Source organism: Harpia harpyja, chromosome 8, assembly GCF_026419915.1.
Source record: "Harpia harpyja isolate bHarHar1 chromosome 8, bHarHar1 primary haplotype, whole genome shotgun sequence".
NCBI classification, from domain to species: Eukaryota; Metazoa; Chordata; class Aves; order Accipitriformes; family Accipitridae; genus Harpia; species Harpia harpyja.
In genome coordinates, this window is record NC_068947.1 from 29,342,493 (window position 1) to 29,364,138 (window position 21,646).

The following is a 21,646-nucleotide window of genomic DNA, read 5'->3' on the forward strand; positions in this document are numbered from 1 at the left end:
GCTGCTTCTACCTCCAGCTACTTGCCACAATGGTCCCACATCTTGGACCACAGGGATCGCACTGACTTCCAGGGATCGTGAGCAAACTGCGTGTCATGCCTCAGCCATAAAAATGGCACATGGGTGGATTCTCCCATAAAGATCTTTGAGATTAAATAATCCCTTTGAGATTATTTAAAATAAATTCATTTCTCCAGGCTCATAAAACTCAGAAAGCCAATTCAAATGTCTTTAATTAACAATTATGTAGAAACAGAAACTTGAGATTCCATTTTTATCGCTTTAGTAGTTCTTATTGATCTGAGTCAACAGATCAAAACAGATTTTGGGTTTTTTTTCTAACAGGGCACATGGGACTCAAGCTCAGTTCATTCCACCTTATGTTTTACCATTAAACATAAAAATGTTTGAGCCACAATACATCAGTGTCTTCAAAGGAACCACTCACAAGGGTGCAAGCTACAAACCCAGGTGCATTTTGAACCACAGTGAAAAATAATGGTTTCATTAGAATTGAGTAGAAACCTCCAACTAAACAACAATGAATTCATATCCTGTTCAAATCGACTACTATTATTATCAGTGACGGTATGTGAAAAGGACAAGGGAACAGCCTGACTTTCAGATCTCAGAAGGGTGTTTGCCACTAATTACAAATAATAAGCAGTCTGAGCTGGGCAAATCTGAGCAGCAGCTTTTGAGGGACAACAGGCACAGAATCCTACACAGTCATTTTTATTTTCCTGTGTGGAAAAACACTTCAACATGTGGCTAGCCCTCAATAATGAGTATTCACTTTACCAATATTCGAGAAGGATGTTAAAAAGCTGTTAAAAAAAATCACTTGCATATGTGCCCAGCAACAATTAGAGATATAGATGAATCTGAGTGCTTTGCCTATGAACTAATACGAGGGCAACACAAAGGGAACCAAAAAGACATATCTGTGGGAGCGCCTGGCCCTGTTCATCCACAGCTGGAGGAGGCAGGGGGGCTGGGTGGAGGGAGGCTGCAGAAGACCAACCTCTCCACAGAAGAGGGCATCGATCCTTCCTCCATCCAGGAGGCAGGAAGGGGAAGGCAAAGAGGACAGGAAACCTGGGCTGGGCTGAGGGTTTCTGCTCACAGACAAATATGGTTCCCGTGTCTGTACTCAGCTCCCACAGGACAACTCTCACCCCAACCTTCTCAGCTTAATGGGCAGTTTGCAAACTAACTGGAAAGGAAAAATTGGAGACTTCCCTGGGCAATGGCAACCCACACAAGACGTGAGAGAAAAGCTGAGAGAGAACAGGAAAGAAACACGGCAATGCTTTTGGAGTGAAGACGGAGGGAGAGAGGGAGGAAGGGAATCTCTGCTTTTTCACGTGGTTGTTCTTGAACACAAAAGCAAAACTAGCAAGTATGCCACTGTAGTTACTACAAGTTAAAAGTTGAAAACACACAAAGTGAAAAGGACATGCAAGTGCTGGATATATTGCACATTTCTAGATAACTTTAATGTACTGTATTGCATGGCATAACACTTCACAATAAAGTGGTCTTGCTCTGCAGGCCGCATTCTCAAAGGCTCTAGTATATAGAGGTGACAAAAATTATTTGTAAAATGCATGCAAATGAAAAGCTATCATCTGCTTGCTACTTACATTTTATCTTCAAATGGCACTGTGCCTTCTCTTTTTTTCTGCCTTAAGGTTAACAGCACTGAATTAAGAGACTTAAGCAAGATGCTCTATGGTAAGAGCCAGAGATGTCATTCATTATAAATTTAACTGCAATTTTCCCGTTTCTGAAATTTTCATGGACAATCTTGCTTTAAGTTCCTTCTCCTCTAAATTTTTCACTGTGTTGACTACAACATATTTAACTTTTGGCCACTTTGGCTGTATGGCTGGGTACCTGAACTTCACAACCTTCCTTCTGCTTTGCTACCAGAGAAAGAAAAGCTTTAAGAAATAGCAACAAAAAATGAGTAATGCACATCCAATACTCTTGTTCATACAAGAAAAGCCTTCTTCACAGATGGTTTAAAAAGATCAGCTATTCCCTTAAGAGTGCAGATATACAAAAATAGCAAAGGGTACAAATATAATGAATTGAAACAGCTACTGAAAATTCAGATGAGCCTTTTCCAATAAGTATTCCACAGTATAAAGAAACCACCCACTGCAAACAGGGGCTGCCCTTCTGTTCTTCACAGGGAAGTGCAGTTGTGGTAGAATAAGTAGCATGGCTGCGGTGCCGGAGGAGCAGTGGTTCTGAGAAGCCCATAGTGAGGCCCAAGCAAAAGCCAGGCTCTATTGCTATTCCCTGTTTCTTAAAAAAACGTAGGCTTTTACGGGTGATCATTCAGGCACAAAAAGATATGACACTTTCTCCACAAACAATGAGACAGTACCTCAGACAGGTAAAAATGCTGTGGTGTTATAAAATACCAAACCAAACTTGATGATAGGAAGAGCTTTGCTAGACATTTCCTTCAACATACTTGGTTCAGCCCTCATTTATTTCACCACTGTCACTCTAGAAACATTAAATAAGTTCAGAGCAAGAGGTACAACATTCAATCCACTCACATACACCAAGTCTTAGCCATAGAAAAACACTTCTTACATTCTCTTTACCTCATTTGTCTCTTGCAGGTCTAAGTGGAAATACAACAGAGCATTATCATCACCATTCATCAGATGAAAAAATCTGAAGCATCTATTTTTTTCCCAAATTTAAAAGCTTTTAGCACGTCACTCTTTGAAATGCCTAAGCAGGGTGGCACTTAGATGTTTCTTCCAGTTCTAGAGCCAAAGGTACCAAAGATTAACTTGTTTTCATAAACAATTTATCATTACTGTGTAAAGCATAGAATACCTGACATTGCTCAGTGTTAAGTACACGGCAATGAATCATAAATACTACCTTGAATTAGATAATTTCTAAATACCACCTACACAGTTTGCACCAACTTGACGACTACCTTTGAAAAATAAAATCTGAAGATGCCTTGATCTAGGTTCTGGTCACTAGAGTGGGAGGACAGTAAGCACAGAAAATTAGCTAGCAAAGAGAGTAAACAACAAATAATTCCTTACATGCCTTCTACTTGTGATAAATAAAGCAATGTCAACTTCTTTCCCTAACACCTCTTCAAGGCAAGGACAAGTATAGCCAGAATTGAAACCAGAAACTGTTTTATTAATTCCTGATTTAGAAGCACACTTAGTGCCTAGACCTGCCGCAGTGTAACTCCCATCACAATGCTCCCCTTCAAAAACTGCTGCAATGCTTAGTTGAGTTGCACGCCTACGTATAGGGAACACCTGCACAACAGCAATCCTCTCCCAAGCTTCAGAATGAAAAATCCTCATGGGTCTGGGATCACACAGAAGTAGCTCTGCAGAAAGCGCAGATGGCTTCCTGTTCCCTACTGTCTAGCAGGTTGTGTAGCAAGGGTCCTCCAGGGCCATTCATTTTTCCTAGGACTCACTCTTGACCTGAATATAAACCAGGAATAAAACGGATGTTGCAAGAGCATCCTTCCTACCATTAATTTCTCAGTCAGTGATAAACAGTTTTTATGTTTTTACTGCATACCTTTCCCATACGACCCTGTATGAATCCTGGGTGCTCAGAACTTAAAATCTTATGCAATGTTATTTAAGAGGAGCATTTTGCTTAGCTGCCTTGAGGCAAAAGTAGCCTTCAGTAGAACATGTGCTGTTTGTCACCTATCCCCCAGCTGCTATAACTGACTACTGTCTCACACCTCAATATGGCACAGTTCACTGCTCATGGGCAAAGAGAGAAAATAAGTATTTTTGAAACATTCTTAATTATTTCAGGAAGGAAGTTACATACGTCTTTAGGTCCTGTCCTGTTTCAGCTGGGATAGAGTTAATTTTCTTTCTAGTAGCTAGTATAGTGTTATGGTTTGGATTTAGTATGAGAATAATGTTGATAACACACTGATGTTTTCAGTCGTTGCTAAGTAGTGTCTATACTAAGTCAAGGATTTTTCAGCTTCTCATGCTCAGCCAGCAAGAAGATGGAGGGGCACAAGAAGTTGGGAGGGGACACAGCCAGGACAGCTGACCCAAACTGGCCAAGGGAATATTCCATACCACATGATGTCACACCCAGTATATAAACTGGGGTGAGTTGGCCGGGGGGGATGGATCACTGCTCAGGAACTAACTGGGCATCAGTCGGTGAGTGGTGAGCAACTGCATTGTGCATCACTTGTTTTGTATATTCCAATCTATTATTATTATTATTATTGTCATTTTATTACTATTATTATAATTATTATTATTTTCTTCCTTTTCTGTCCTATTAAACTGTCTTTATCTCAACCCACGAATTTTACTTTTTTCTATTCTCTCTGCCATCCCATTGGGTGGAGGGGAGTGAGCAAGCAGCTGCATGGTGTTTAGTTGCCAGCTGGGGTTAAACCACAACAGGTCCTACAAATCTGGACAACACTTTCCAGAACATCAGAATGTTTTGCAGGCAGGTATATACGTACACATATCCAAACACACCCCACACATTTTTGTAATTTAATTATAAAAATATGGGGCCTATGCATGCACTTTGCTGGGCTACATTCTTAGCAGGTTGAGTTCTGTTAGCCAGAAAAACCTGGTCAGGTCATAACTCTAAGTTGAAAAGAAAGAACACGTGCATTATAGCCCAATGTACGGTGTGTTTTTGATTCGGCAGACTAAAGGATCAATTAGTTTTGAAGCAAAAATGATTAAAACTGGTTAGGAAACAGTTTCCTATACCCCACTTCTCAATTTCCCTACTGTGAATTTTTGAGTCTGCAAAATAATCTCACTCCAAACAGCACAAACCTTCAAATCTAGATTTTTAAGTACTTTTATATTGGGGCAACTAACACTTTGTACATTAAAATACTTTAAATATTGATTCTAGATTTTGACTTCAATATTTTTAGTACAAATGGCTACTCTTTCAATTTTTTTAGTTTGAATTGGCATAATTTTGTGAGTAAAACCTACACTTCAGAATAATCAAAATCCTCAGGTAACCTGAACAACATAGAGGCGGAGGCAGAGGAGATCAAAGGCATGGAGCCTTCTTGGAAGATTGAGCAGGCTATGAGTGATCAAAGGCAGGGGAGAGATGACTCTGAGTCTTAACTCCTGCTTCCACTATACATGTATAATTTACAGGTTATTGAATTGTGGGGAGGGGAATGGGAACTATTTATATATTAAATATAGGTTACAGGCCTGAAAAGTTATTTAAAATAGAAAAAATGAACTTTGGTTCTTGAAAGTATCTAGGCAGGATCTTTTGCAATGCCCTTTTCCAGTATTTTTTTCCAAAAGGAAATGGTGCTACTGCAAGCAGCTTTCTTTTCAATGAATTGGCATTTTCTGACAAAATCAAACAAAAAAAAAGGCATACTATGGCTGGTTTGTGTCATCACAGAAGAGATATTGAGTTGTTTGGAAGTGATAACTCACAGCAATAATGGAAAACTCATGTTCTGAGTAAAGCCCTACTAATTATATTAGCTTGCTTTTCAGAAGATTTAGAGCACGCCTAACTCTCAATCTTTATCAAATTATAGTTCCACACTATCTATGTGAAATTCACATTGTGCAATCACATAAGGGCATTTCTTTAGTTTTTGTCTTACACATTTTGGTAATATTCCTGTGTACAACCAGACTTCCTTCCATGAGACCTGTCACAGCTTACCAACACCGGGCACTCAACTCGGCACTGAGACAAGCTTTCATGCAATCAGTTGAGTATCTTAGCTACCAGATCCATGGTTACTCAGTCATTATTCATCTTTATCAGAATTAAGTTCTGTACTGGAGAAAACATTTGCAATTAAAATTTTCCTAAAAAGAAAGAACTGTTGCCTCAAACTTTTGATTTGGCAAATCAATTAAGAACATTTTCTCAGAAAATCCTGAATAGCTACATAGAAGATAAATACCAATCATTATATGTACATATTCAATAAACGAATTCAGCAATGTACAGATTTAGTAATGATAAATGAATTCATATGATTTGTGACTTCACAGATCATTGAATTTCACGATATTACATATATCTGCTGCCCCAGTGAATATATAACACTGTGAATTTCATGTTAACATCAAATTGTTTTCTTGATGGGGAGACAGGAGCTGCACCACAGCAAATATTACCATAGTGTAGCTGAAAACACACTTGAGCTTAAGAGGTGGTTCTGGCTGACACTTGACAGCCAAAGCTGCAGACTTGGACCAAGGGTGACATATTATAAATAAGCACAGAATGATTATTGAAGAACCTGAAATATGCTGAACCATTAAACAAAAGCAGATAGCATAGTCTGTTAGTTACTGGTTTGAAATTTTCAATACTGAATGCCTAAACAGCACAGATGAGATTTCAGAGGACCAACAAGGGTCATGTACCTAGAAGGTGTTTTTATCTTTCCTAGTAATAAGCAGAAGACCTTTATTTCTTATTTAAAATTGTGACAAGAGTACTTCAGTCCTGTTTCAACATCTTCATGGAATTCTGAACTACTAGTAAATGTTTACACAGGCTGTATGGACTTAAGGACATTAAAGGGATTTTATTTCAAATTTGTATAATGCCTAGTTCTTTGGGATCAAAGACAAGAATTTGCATTTTTTTATTACAACAACAACATGTAAAGCAACCTTTGAACAAGAGTGATTCAATATGAATATGATGCTTTTTGATCAGTCCTGGCTTAATAACTAAGAGGCATTAATTGTTCCAGTGGCTCAGAGATAGAGCATCTACAGAAATGTGCACAGTCTAAGTAGAGGGAACTGTCTGCTGTGCTTTCCAGAAAGACTTGGTTGTTGAAGAAGGTCAGTTTATAACACTGTTGCAAGACATTCATAACGAGGTACAGTCAAAGGGTAGGCAGCTTCAGGGTACATAAAGGGATGCTTCTGAAGATATTCTTTTGCCCTCTTTTTTATATTTCTCCAACTGTAACAGGAAATTAAAGGTTACTAATCATTTAATCTACAAATACATTACTTTCAATTTGTTAACAGATGGTTCATTCAGTACAACTTCAGTGGACTATATTTGATTACCTATCTGCTTTCTGAAAAGGTATTTTTCTAAAACACTATGGTAACCGATGCTTGCAGAGCATGAAACCAAGCAACCATATTTCTGGAATGCATTTTTGGATAGCTTTTATCGAGCAGGAGAGAAGCAGAATGCAACATGTAGAAAGCAGTCCCCTACGTTAAAATGCAGTTAAGTTCTGCAACAGAAGCTAGTTCTGTCCTCAAAGGATTAAAAACAGCCATGGGACTGTGAATTTAGGAGAAATAAACTTTCACAAGGAATGCCAATGTCCTATATGAATTTGAACAATATATACTTAATAGAATGTAATGTTGTGCACAAAGCATGCAGTAACCATGTCCTTAATCCAGTATGTTCAGTGATGAACCTTTTATTTCCATGCTCTGGGAGAGGAATGGATCTGTGTAACATCTCTAGGCTTTTATCATGCAAACTCTTACACTTGTATTCCTCTTTACTGCAGTTAGCCTTCTCACTGAAATTAGGGGAACCATCCATAACAATACAAGCAAGCATGCAGAACTTTGTTGAGTATGGGATCCTTGAAAACAAAGCCACCCATAGCAGATGCTGGTTTTAATTATGTAAGCATAAAAAACTAGTGCAGTAAAACTCCTATACTTTATTGAGGTCTTTTGAGATGATCTAAACAGTAACATATAACATTAAGATGAACCAAAACATCCATCAATATGTCATCGTCCACCTCAGATCATTATCTTATGCTGGTATCTACTCACAACTTGTAGCAGTTTCAAGTAAATAGCCAAGTGGCTCTTCCCATATATATGTGGGGGATCTCCTAATAAATTACCTCCTTATCTACCTGGCAAAAAGTTGCTTTTGCCTACTCATTTCCCTGAACTTCCTCCCCATTTGTCCACTTTCATCTGTCTTCAACAGTATCAACAATCTTTCTTGTTCAGGACATACATGGATGTCTCTATGCCTAAAGAAGAGACCGGGATGACCCAACAATCTAAATAAATAAGCATAAGTACTGCTTTGCTCTCAAAAGAGCAAATGTGGCAACATACTAGAACTACCTAATAATGAAAAAGAAAATGAATATAGTATTTGTATACATTGTCAGTTATAATGTAAATCCTAATCACTGAGTGTTTGTAAACCAAATTTATCATAGGAAATAACATTTTTGCCAAACAAGACTTTCTACCACAGTACTATTTCATTCAAACCTCCTTTTGTAATTTTCATTCTGAAAACTATTTTTCTGTGGGAGAAAAATTACTCATCTCAAACTCATTTATAATAAACTATTTAATTTCTTTATTTTGGCAGCTCCTCCCAAAGAGTCCATACTTTTTGCATCAACGCGGTTTACTTTTGATATTAAGGAGTTACTTACCAACAGTAACTCCTGTTCTACAGGTGTATGGCCCACCCTCAGCTACTCTGTAGATACTATATTGTGTGTATGCATAGACAGATACATAGTCAAAGAACCCTTGTGAAAATATTGCTTGGCAGTGAAATGCATGTATTACTCTCTTGAGTACAGTGTATGACAGAGTAAATGCTTCACCTCTCTCACACCCTTTCTCTCTCTCATGAAGCCCTCCTTGGAATTAGATTCTGGAGCAGAGGACATAGGATAGACTAGTGGGTGTTATAAAAAATTAGAGTTATTTAGCTGATAAGTAATCCCTTTTTTTCTGCTTGTGGCATCATCCCCACAGTACTATAAGAAACCACTACTGACAGAATATGCACTTCTGGAGGGGAAGGATGATTGATAAGGTGCTGCAAATTTTGATAAGGTGCTGCAAATTAAGAGCTCTGCTCTTCAAGAAAGCAGATTCTGCTCCTGATGTCAAGTTGTGCAATGTAAATCATAAAGTTTGCAAAAATGTTTAGGCAGCAACCATACAAGCTTCAGGTAAGGTCATACTGTGAGTTCCTGGAGGTACTATTCACATATGATGCTTAACAACAGAGGCATCTGCCTGTTGATAATATACCAGGATATGAATACCTTGTCCACCAATAGTCTGAGTCAAGCTGGACCATTGATATTTTTCCCCTAAAAGTTACAAATTGCTTATTTGAATGGCTAAATATCTCACGTCACTCAAAGCAGTAAATAATGCCTATTACAACTGGGAAAATACTTAGCTTTGCCTTTCCAGGATTTGTGAAAACAAGATTATTTGGCATAAACTGATTTAGGTAAAAATCCAGCACAATTTTTATATGATATCTGGGTCCAAATTCAAGCCCTGCATTGTTTTCTGAATTAAAGTATTTAGTAGGATGAACACTGGGATTTCAAATGCTGTGCTCTTTACGGTTAAAGAAAAAGTTGCAAAATGAAACACCCATTTGCTATTTGACATAACTCAGAACTGTGTAATGGCCATGAGAAAGACAGTTGCAACATTTACAAAATAACCTATGACACAAAGCAAAAACAGTGCAAGGAGATCCTGTTCTCAACATGCTTCAGACCCATTTTTGCAGATAACAGAATTGCAAGTACTTAGACATGGAGTAAAATTAAATGATCAAGAATTTTGAAGTCTGATATTGATGAAGAATTATCCGTTCAATTAGTTGGGCATTTCTTTAACACATACTGTGCACAAGTATTTAAAATATGTATGTATTTTTTAAGATTTTCTTCAGAAACTCTTTTGTTTGTTTAAGCAATTACCTTAAAAACAGAATTTTCTTGGCCCTTCCTGCAGAAACTGACACAAAAATACATCAGAATTGCAGAGGTTTTTGAAATATCATAAAGTTCCGTTTATATTTGATAGAAAGAGTCCCTTTAATTGTTCTTTGATATTTTTTTACTCTATAGACTTCTAGCTTGTGTTTGATTATTTTGAGAGGCCTCTCAGCCCCTGGCTATTTATATATTTTCAGCTTCTTACTTTTTCTGTGTACTGAACACAGTTTTATTTTTCAGCTTGATTGCATTTGCCTATTCTCCCTTTAATACTCACTTTGATTATATTCTGAATGCAGGTTTTCTAGGTATCATTTCCCCAACATCACTTAGAACACAAGGTCACATGTTGCCCAGGTACCAGCGATCCTTGTTGGGCACAGCAGCATTTACCAAAGGGAGGGTTCTCTAAAACTCCTTCTGCCCTGGGAATAATCTCACAGAAGTGCTATAAAGATACTCTATTTTGGAAACTTTGTTCATTTCCAAATTAAATATTGGATTGATTAAAATCCAATAGTAAAAAATTCTGGCCTTTTTTATAAGTTGTTACACCTTTTAACAGACTGTCAGACATTTCTGAACTACTCTTGAAACAGATATCAACCTTCATGGATCAAATGGCAACCCCTTACTAGCCTTAACTTCCAAAAGTCTTTGCAGTGTCAGCCAAGACATGTAAATGTATTCTCTTTCACCTAATCAGATACCATTTTCATCATTACTGCTCTTTCCTCCTCTTTTATTTAACATTTCCACATGCAGAATTTGTTAACATTTAAGCAAGTTTTCACAGCTTCCCTATTTCTCCTTCCCCAAATCTACAGGAATCATCACGCAATGGCAGAGTGCTAAGCAACACATGTTAATCCCATAGTTTAATGCACCACCAGAAAGTAATTAGATATTATGATGATAAAAGCAGTATAATAACCTATATGGAATAAAGTATTTTCGTTGTTCATTTTTATCTTCTCTCCCAATTTGGATTTCTGTGCTTTGAGGGAACTTATTTCCCAGGAGTATGTCTATAATGTACTATTTAAATGACAACATGGTTAACATGAATTCTTTTACTCTGTATAATCAAGTTTATTATACTGATAATATTATACAACTTTTAGGTATATTTAATTGCCATTCAAATACTTAACTACACAGATAGCTACTGTTTATTTTAATATAAGGTTTAATTAATCTCCTTGTTACTGCTAAAATGCTGTGTGAGAAAAAAATTACTCTATAATCCATGTTATTTGCATTTCATAATTTCTCATCACCAAAATGTTTTATTTAGATTAGACCCATCCACTTGCTCCTTCTTACTTCAGTTTGCCTTTTCCTGTTGGACTATAATCTAATCTAAACACTTTCTTACTCCTTTTCACTGTTCTGTCTTCTAAATGTCAAATGTACTTAATTGTAAAGATTTCTATCAATTTTTAACTTCTCCTGATATCAGCCCCTAAGGATTCCTACTTTGCAACTGGAGTACAAACACGGAAACCTCAGCAGATGTAGAATAAAAAACATTTGCATCTTGCTGAATCAAGATATCAGATAATAAAGTTTGATCATAAGTAATATTCTTTTATCTATATCCTACACGTATATTTCTATTATTTTTTTACATAAATGCAATAATCTTATATAAGTATTTTATAATTGTTTGTAAAAGAATGATTTTGTTTGGTTTTATTCAGAATTGTGCTTTTCCCAGTGTAGTTTGGGGGCGGGGGGAGTGTGCTGGGGTTTTTTTTTTGCTAGAGGAATGAGCAGGATTATGAGCAGTACATTTGAAACAAATTTGGATGGAGAAACATTAGAAAATGCAATGCTCCATAAAATATATTTTGATCAGTTTAGAGATAAAATTCAATCATTTCAAGTGCATAAAAGGATATTAATCCTGCTTAAACTGCAAATGTTAACTTACCTAACTATGATGTTGCTAATGATATTTTCATAATGTTGCCATTACAACTACATGCATTACAAGTACAGGCTTATAGCCAAGCCTATTCATTAATTTATTAAGTCTTCAAGTAACACTTCTGACCTCCACTGCCAGCAGATTTACTAACCTGATACTTTTTGTCAGTGTTATGTTTTTAAACTAGAATTATTTTTATATGATTTTTTTAAATGAATGCACATGAATTGTAGCCTAGAATGACCGTTTCTGTACATCTGAATAGATTATGAAGAATAATACACAGTACTTCACAATAAAACAAATCTAAACTCTTAATTTATACTTATGAAAATAATGGGACTACTCATATGAATAAGTACCTTCATTGGTAAAATTCAGAGGTGGTGCTCAGGCCTTGTGAAGGATGGCAGGAGAGGAGGGAACTGTTTGCTGAAGCACGTTAAACATACGGATCTTCATGTGCCTCTCTTATCCTTTGCAGCTAAGAGATGCTTATAGAGGTCATGACTTTCCTGTTACTACTCACCAAAAAGGCAAGGCTGGTATTATAACAGGAGCAGGTTTTCAAATCTTCAGTAAGACTTGGAAAAAAAAATCTAGCTGCTTCCCTATAACAAAATTTCCAAGCCTCTGCACCATCTAACCAACAGTGAGAAGAAACCAACCTGCCAAAGGCTTTCTTCAAAAAAGGTTTTTTTCAGTCATTTTTTCACATGGGGGGAAAAGAAATCATAGTACATAAGGGCACAGGTACAATGGTATTAATGGACAGCTATGATCAGAAAAATAAAATATTGACTTTCAAATGTTACCAAGATTCAAGAGCTGTGACTGTTTATAGACTTTGGCAATTCATCTGCTTGCTTAGTTGTCAAGTGCAGAATTCTGGCATTTAAATCCAGGTGTTAAGAAATGAAAATGTTCACAAAGATGAACAGAAAGTATGCATTTGTGTGAGACAGGCAGGGGTGGGGAGTAGGAGGGTATGGCCTAACAATGCTTGACACTTTTTTAAAATTGCCGTGGCTACTTTTTTTCAATATGAAACAGCAGAGCTGAAGTTTTAAAGATGCACTGCAAGTGATTATGAGAGTATGAACTAACTCGCTGATAAAATTCCAGGGAGAAAGAAATCTACCTTTCTTGTTTAACAGTGCTATTAAAATGGTGGTTTAGGTGACTTGTGAGCTAAATATCACCACCATCAAACTCTGAGCACCTAGAATCACTACCTCCTTTCTAAAGTGAGCAACACTATCATATGCTTATATGTGACATATCATAAGTCTGAAGTGGGAGTGCAAGTAGGACTCCATATAAGCCATTAAGCCTTTTTTGTATATACTGCTTAGTGGCAAAACATAGTAATGCTGTATGCTAGAAACAGCAAAAGCAATTCAGAATCTGCCCCACAGGAAGAAATACTTATTAAAAATATGTCTTTTTGGTACAGTTTGAAATGTATAATCTGTTTTAAAAATGTTGAGCACAATATAAATGCAGATTGTGCAAGGTTCTACTAAGCAAAAAGCCTAGTCACAGCGTTATGACAGCTTTATGACATCTAACCATCATAGCAAGTGAAAACATGGCAGAGATGGCAGGTGGGAAGAAGTACTTGATATTCAAAGGAAAATATTAATGGATATGTCTAAAATATAACTACCTTTTAACATGTCATGCTTAGGAATATTTGCCTAATATTATCCTTTAAATTGCAGTGTGTACATATTAATTTTACAGTGTCACTCCCAAGAAGTCTGGCATCTGTACATTAAACAGGCCCAATCTAGCACACTTGCATCTCTCTATCACAGACATTCAAGAGCCTTAGTTAAGGAAGTGTCTCAAAAGCAAGACAACCCAGATAGACATGAAGAAACATCAGTTTATGGAGAAAAAACTGAAAGTTCCCAATCAAATCATGTCCTAGGAAACTGTGTCCTGCAATGTTTGGGACAACAAGGGATGCTTGTTGGGATGCTCCAAGGCACCCTCCATCCTTTCTCCACACATTCTTTCTTAAGTTATTCTTCTTCCTCTGGATAATGCCTGTTATATATGTACCAGAAGTCCATACATAAATACATACATACTACGAGTCCATGAACAACTGCAGAAGAGCTGAGAAAGGCATACAGAACAATTTAGAAATAGGACTGAGAAGTTTAAAAACCAACAAAAAACCTCAGTGATGAAGAATTATGAAGCAAAGCATATGCTCCGTATATGTCTTAGTCCTTGGTGTTATATACTTCCTAGTGCGTTTTTTACTTCTTCCATTCTGCACTCCCTACTTTTCCCTAAGAAGTATATCATTAGATACATGTGAAATGTTGGCTGTAATTTTTTTCTGTTTTAAAAAGATTATGCTTCTTAGTCAGTGGAAATAGACCAAAAAAACCACAATGCTATAAGTATCTGGTCTTGTTATCAATGTGAACAAAAAGTCTTTTGTATGAGATGGTGGCATTTTGGAATTTAGTTTGATGCCCATCTGCAGTGGAAAGCAGGAATTGCACCACAGATACTGTGAGCCCAGGCTGACAAATACGTGATGTTTTTCTTGTGCTACATGAGACACCATTAAAGGCAACAACACCTTGCAACAGTTAAGGTTTCTATTCTGTTTACTCTTAAAAGCATGAAGAAAACATTACAATCACTGAGTCTCAAGGAGGCTAAGACATACCTATGAGTACCCACTCAGGCACCATCATTTTCTAGCAGGTCCCTGCCACATTCAGTCTTCAGAGGGATACATGGGGAACAGATTTAGACCTGTAAATCTGCCATTTCCTAGCTTTCATATGTTTCACTTTGTAACATAAGTAACTTCCTTAGAACATAATTTCTTTACAGTGTGGTTTCTATTCAAGAAGAATTAGATGTGCTTGCTAAAAAGCTTTTTCTTTTGTTTTGTTTTAAAACATCGTGAGTTAATAGGATACAAAACTTTAGAACATATTACTGTCTTAAAACAGAATTGGCACACAAAACTCTAGAATTTAACTTCTTTAATTTATTATAGCTGCTGGTGTTTCTAGCAGGGCAGTTGTAAAAAAGGTTGGAAGATATTTTAACTCATTTTTAGCAAACCTTTCCTCCTCATTCTTTCTGCAATTTTCTTCCCGATTATTTGCTTAGTTGCATTCCAGTAGATCAGAAAACAAAGTTGTCAATAGTGTGTAAAAACTATCCCGAGAGGGTTTGAAAAATGAAACTGTGGAGAAATCACAAGACAATTGTAGAACAGATGTTCATTTTTGCTATATATTAGGAAAATTAAGCAAATAACTTCAGACAGAAAAGATGCAGTAATAAAAATAGCTTCCTGAAGATACCAGTTCAAACTATGAAATAATACTGCTGGTATATTTAGATGAAACTTCCCTTCAATGTTCCAGGAAAAACTACTTAAATCTAAGCCTTTGGACATATGACAGTTTTTAAGATACTGTAAAACATGAAGCAAGGTAGTATCTCATCCAGTTATTCATTTTGAGAAAATGCCAAAGCCACAATTGTTATAGTTCTACTGTTCCAAGTTGAGGCTTGTACTTCACAGCTCCTGTAACTTCTGACATACTACTGTCTGGAGGTATTTGAGAAAAAAATATTTTACATATGTTATCCTATTCTTACATGTCTGACCAATTTTTAAAGTAAATTTGAAGCTCTACAGAATCAAACTGGTGAGATGTTTCTTCTGAAATACTCACATAGTCTACTTCATATGACCAATAATTTATGTTCCATTTGACATTTCCTTATGGAAACAAGAAAATATAGACTGAAGAACAAAGGTATAATAGGCAATTGCCTTAAATACTTGCTTTAAAATGGTTTAAATTTAGAATAATTAGGCATGAAACTATTTTTTTAGGCTTCCTTCTCCTTGTAGTAACAACTGTAAGAATATTGCATAAATTACGAGATTTAAGGAAGAAAAAAACTTGGTTCTTACTTTTGAGTCTTGGATATTCTTGCTTTCATAAACACTGTTAGAAATACCCAAGAGTCTGAAGTTAGAACAAGTCTTTGAAAATGTCCTCTGTAACTACGAAAGCTACAAAGTTAAAGAGAGCGTGAAAGGAGGAGTTCTTTCATACTCACATCCAACAGCTGAAGCATTAACAAAATTAGCAAACTTTGCAAGATGGATGGCAGGAGAAAAGAGTTGCCAAGTTTGCTGAGAGCCTGACCCTGCAAGTGGCCCTCTGTGCTTGTACAAAGATCTGTCAAAATCTGTCTTGTCTGAAAACAAGGGCTTTCTCTGTCTGGATGTAGCTCCAAGATGGAGCCTATATATGTATATGCTAACAACTTAGTATGTGAGCTTTGCACAAAGAGTACTAAAAATATTTTAATTGGTTAGTTAGCTTGAGGCTCTGCATGGTTAGACTTTCCTAGGTCTACAGACACAGCACAAAAAGAGACACTGTGTATTCCACACACATTAGAACCTATTGTTCCAAGGCTTGTATTTAATTTCAAAAGATCACAAAAAATCTTGTTTTCCTTTAAAAAAGACAAAAAGAATGCTTAGTGGCAGAGCTACTTGAAGGGAGACAGGGTTTTGGATACTGACTTCTTGAATATACACAGTTGGCCAGGACCACAGTCCCAATCCGCTAATGAAGGCTGGATTTCCCTTCTCTAATCAGCTCTATCAGTGACTGTAGCATACACTGCTTTTATTCTTCAGGGGCAGCTCCTCTCCCTACCCAGGTGAGATCTGCATAGGAAAGGCTTGATCCACCATTACTAAAGTTGTGTTTTAACTGTGTGGGCACGGCATCTGACCCAGCACGCACAAAATGTGTGGTCTAAGTGAGGGAGAATTTCTGATGATAACCTCCTGCTGGGAAAAGGCAGATACATGTGCTATCACCCTGAAGAAATTCAGTCCAGAGTAGCAAAAACCTTGGAGAGATTTGCCATCCAAGTCACCCACAGGATTTAGCATAGATGGCCAGTAGCTATTACTGCATAAGAAGGGAAAATGGGAGTGAATTTAGGACAAGTTAAATAAAAATATCACAAATGAAAATTTATAGACAAAGTTAACAGGAGTTCTGAGGGCTTCCGTTACTGGCATAAACTGAAAAGAAATACCCTTAGCAAACCTAAATGCCATGTTAGTTACAGTGAGATCCACAAGCAATCTTTTTATTATTACTTGTACTAAACTCCTTTATATTCTTGCACACCCAAGCTGAAAAAGAAACAACCCTTGTAACAAATGGCTTCATTGAAAGCCTCTCTCAAAATGTACACATTCATATATTTTTGTCATCGATTAAAACAAAGGGCCCAGAAAAGCAATTATATACTGCTGGGCATTATGAGAAATATCTCTGAATTAAATTATTTTCAATAGTGAAAACTATTAGCACATGAAGGAAATTGCATTATTTTAATAACAATAGTGCCTTTTAAAGGACATTTTGCACTCACCCAGAGATACATGGAATTCTGAGTATGGATGCATGCAAACCCCAACACTTAGTCGAGAATCTGCTTTTGTTTTTCTTCTGGTTGTTAATTATTCAGGGGCAAACTGAAACAATTTCATCTGTATTGATTCCATACAAAACTCAGCCCTGTGCACAGAAACCGGCACAGAGTTTTATGACATACAAGACTTTAAAATAACAACAACATAGAAACTGCCACATGGGATGAAGCTTAAGGCCAGTACGTCCAGTACTGTGTCTCTGAGAGAGGCAGGGCCAGGTGTTTCAGAGGAGGTTTAAGTGAAACACAATTAATGGACAGTCATTGGTTTATGTTATTCTAGCTTGTATACCTTTTGGTTTATAGTTGGTTTGTGAACACATCTCTGTGTGTATCTGAAACCTGAGCAGAGTGTGACTAGCTGAATCCCATGGTTTTGTTCAAGCATAACACTGGCAACCAGATTTCCGTGTGAAAACTGTGAATCCAATTTTCACTCCCAATGGCTGTTCCTTATAATGTGATCTGTGTCTGCCAGTAACTTGATGTGCTGGAATAGTCCTAACTTGCTAAAATTTCTGAACATTTCAAAGAGGCTCAAGCACTGTTTGAGTACAAAAAACTTCTGAATGAATTTTCATGCCAGTTACCAGAGCTCTTCTGGCATATACTTTTAGGACTTTTTTCCTCCAAAATGGCTATTTAGAGGTTTCAATATTTCATATGCACCCCAAATTCACTCCTTGTAATGAAAATATAAGGTGCCACTCATAGCTCAAAAGTGCATGAAATGTAGATTAAAAATGAAAGAATTAAAAATTATCATTTTCATGTTACATTTTCTACGCCCATATAGAAAATCTGGTCCACAATCTGTGTAATGTACAAAAATTGTATACTAATAATACACCCATACTTTTAGCAGGCTTTCAATGCCTCTGAGAACACCAATAGGCTTGCAAACTTTAAAAGACAGCTTTTTGTCAGGGAGCTAATTATTGTAAAAATTGTTGCTGACCATATCTACAGAAAATTCCATTATTGCACAGTATTGCAATAGCAACCCAATGCCTCAGTCACTAGGAAATCATTCAGGCTTACAGCATCCTACCCCGCAAATACCAACAGAATAGGGGGCTCATCAAAAACATGACTAATCTTGAAAATACTTTGATTCATATTTTAAGTCAATAGAGAGATGTGAAAGGTGACAAAGCAGCTTTCATTTCACTACCAGTAGAAAAGATCAGCACCATCCTCCATGTGGAGCTGATCATCACCTGTATTCAGCCAAACCCCTTACCTCATCACAGACATGTTCATAAGCCAGGATCCAATTAATTAATGGAAATGTGCAGAATACATACAAAGACATATTATGTCCAGGGAGCAGAAGTATCTACTATAGCTCATTTTTCCTACTTCGTGAAGGCTACAATCATCACCATTAAGGACAAAAAAGCCAAGAAATGAAGCCAGTAAGGAGACCAAACAGTTTGTAACTATGAAACTTCTTTGAGTGGTCTAATCTCTGCCTTTGCATTGGTTTTCTTAAAAAATGTCATTGACTGACAGACATATTTTATCCAGAAACATAGAACAGGCAATCTTTGGGAGTGGGAGGATATGGAAAGTATAGGGAAGAGGTGGGAGAAAATAGTTTATTCACTAAAAATGCAGTTTAGATGATCTGGATGAATTATACTTCATTCTTTTAATAAAATAAAATTATTTGTTCTGTTAAAGATATGTTTGGAGAAATCTTCCTGAATGGTATTGATTTTTGTTTCAGAAAAATGATTAATGATACTTAAAGAAGAAAAGACTATTAAAAAATGAAATTAAATTTGTTATTTGGCTCACAACGATTTCTTTTCTCAGATTTCTCATATTGATGAATTGACCAATTTTTATTCCAACTCAATTTAAGCATTACGATTTCATTACAATTTATATATGAAAGGCAAATGACATGACAAGCTGTTCAGGAGACACCTTGATGTTAGAAGAAGAATAATAGAGATTGTCAACAGCTATCTTTTGGCTAGAGCTGTTAAAATTATAGTGTTAGCAGATATATTTATTGTTGATAATTATATCTTGCAATATTTTGAACAAAATAACTTAAAAAAACTTTCAAGCCTGAGTAATGAACCTTGGAGGAATGACTAATTTGGACATGTCAAAGATCCAGAAAAAGAGGGCCCAGATTTGAAGGAGAGAAAAAAAAAAAAAAAAGCAAATTTTGTTCCTTAATCATCTGTCCCTTGTCACTAATCTTTTAATATTAAATGCTTTTGAAAAGTCCTCAGGATGAATATTTGAAATTACTAGGTGTTTTTTAATCCAAGATTTCCCTCCCTGCTTGCAAGACTGATTGCAGACTAAATTGCAAACAAAATCCAGGAGTATCAAACTAGGGGAAAACAAAAGACAGCACTAGCTGAAGTCTACATCTGTTTTTTAAAGGAAATAAAGGTATTAAGAATAGTGGGTTTGGAATTAATTTTCAGGAGAAGATCCAAAGGGAAGAAATTTCTCCTTGGTGAACTGAGATTGAGAAAGCTTTCTAGGTGTTGGCAGCACCACATGAAAACCCAATGATAATAAGTTAGAATGATGAGAAGATGATAAGAGACCACCTCATCTAAAATCAAGGTGAAGTTAACTGTACTGATAAAATGTAAGAGCTATGGAACATTTCAACATGAAACAAGAGAAAGACTTACATAGGAACACCATGTTCTTATTTACCGTTTTGTCTGTAATTTGTTATTTTAACCACGGCTAACACGAGTCTATTGAAAAGCACAGGAACTTTACATCTAAGGCAAACCATATCTGTATACTGTGAACAAAATATTCCATACAAAATAGTATCTTTAATTAATTTTGTCTACCCTTTTCTCTCCCAACAAGGTATCACATCACTCTCTAAGAAGCATAAAAAAATGATCAAATTGGGTGTAGGCAATGTTAAAGCTGTACTGCATGCAAATTATATTGCCCAACTCCCTCATTAAAACCCTTAACAATAAAAGAGATGACCAAAATAATTGTTAAAGAGATGGCCAAAAAAGCGTTTTCTGCAAACTGTACCTACAGCATACAACAACAGGCAATCAAACTGGAATTCCACAAGTAAAGCATACAAGCCAGCCTACCAACCTATGCACAGTAAGACTGTAAATTAGTGCTTCACCTTCAATTTTTGGTACCCAGCAAACAAGATCATTAACTACAATTTCATTCATTTCGTAATTGTATTTTATTAATTTCAGATCTACAGAAATGGTGTTTATAAATTTCCAAAGCCATCTCCACTTCCCAACAGCCACTCTAGTGTTGCTGTGCCATTCCTGTGGAGTTAAAACACCATCTCTGGAGTTCTCATCAGACACTCCTGTTTGCAATGCTGATATCCTGGTAGGTAGAGAGAGACTGGTAGCACCCAGCAAAAAAAAGCTCAACTTGTAAGGCTTTGAAAAAAACAGAAATACCAACGCAAAGCATGGGGAAACTAGGACAACAAGAGAAAAGAAGGCAGAGAAAGAATAAAATTAAGCACATCTAGAAAACACACTCCCTTTCTAATTGAAAATTATAGCACTCTGGAAATTTCAACAGATTTTTTAAATTAGAAACTGACAACAGCATTTTGAACATATTTATAATAGATTTTGTGGATTTTCTCCAACAACACAGAACACCAATCTCTCAGAATTAGTTGCCTAATGCCTAGAAAACATTTTTTATGAAAAAAATGTGACTATGCATATTGCTTACCTGGTCAGTTAAACAAAATTCACTGGCCTGAGCAGAGTGCATTGTAAAAGAAATCTGTAAAAGAAAAATAAAATGTTTAATTATAATCTATTTCTCTTTTTCATATTTTTGATGACAAATTAGTAATGTGTGGTTACTATTATATAGAAATTGCAAGCACCAAAATCATACTAAACAAAATCTTCTTAAAATCTGTTAGGTCACTGTTTTCCCAAAAGAGTCCCGCCTGTGTGGCAGGATTACATTTACAAACAATAGTATTAAAACCAACAGACATACTATGCTGTGCTATTCAAAAAGGATTAAAGGTATCTGTTATGTAACTGGTATCAACTTTTGTGTCTTTTTATTCAAATACAGATGTATAGCTGTCATTATTTCCTAAAGGATACTCAGATTTATAATATGTTCATCTGGTTAAAAAAAGCATGTATTTCTCATTAAATGTTCTTCAGGGCACTTGAATATACAGAGTTCATTTACTTTCTGTACCACTCACATAAACACAGTATGAAAAGAACATTATTAAGACTGTAATGTGATTAATATAAATATCAGAAAGTGACAAATGTTAGCCTGCCCATGCAACTTTTATTTCTTCAATGAGTATGGAATATGCTACAGTTGCTAATTTCTTAGTCACATAGTATTCTTCCATGGGAAAT

General features: G+C 36.2%; 1 long non-coding RNA gene across 3 annotated transcripts in view; it reads right to left on the bottom strand.

Annotated features, from left to right (window-relative positions):
• Positions 1-21,646, bottom strand: part of LOC128145097 (uncharacterized) — a 245,604-nt gene that overhangs the window by 46,515 nt on the left and 177,443 nt on the right. For all 3 annotated transcript variants that reach the window (XR_008236346.1, XR_008236344.1, XR_008236345.1), the window contains one exon: positions 20,982-21,035. This is a non-coding gene — a long non-coding RNA (uncharacterized LOC128145097). The remainder of the gene's footprint in view (positions 1-20,981; positions 21,036-21,646) is intronic.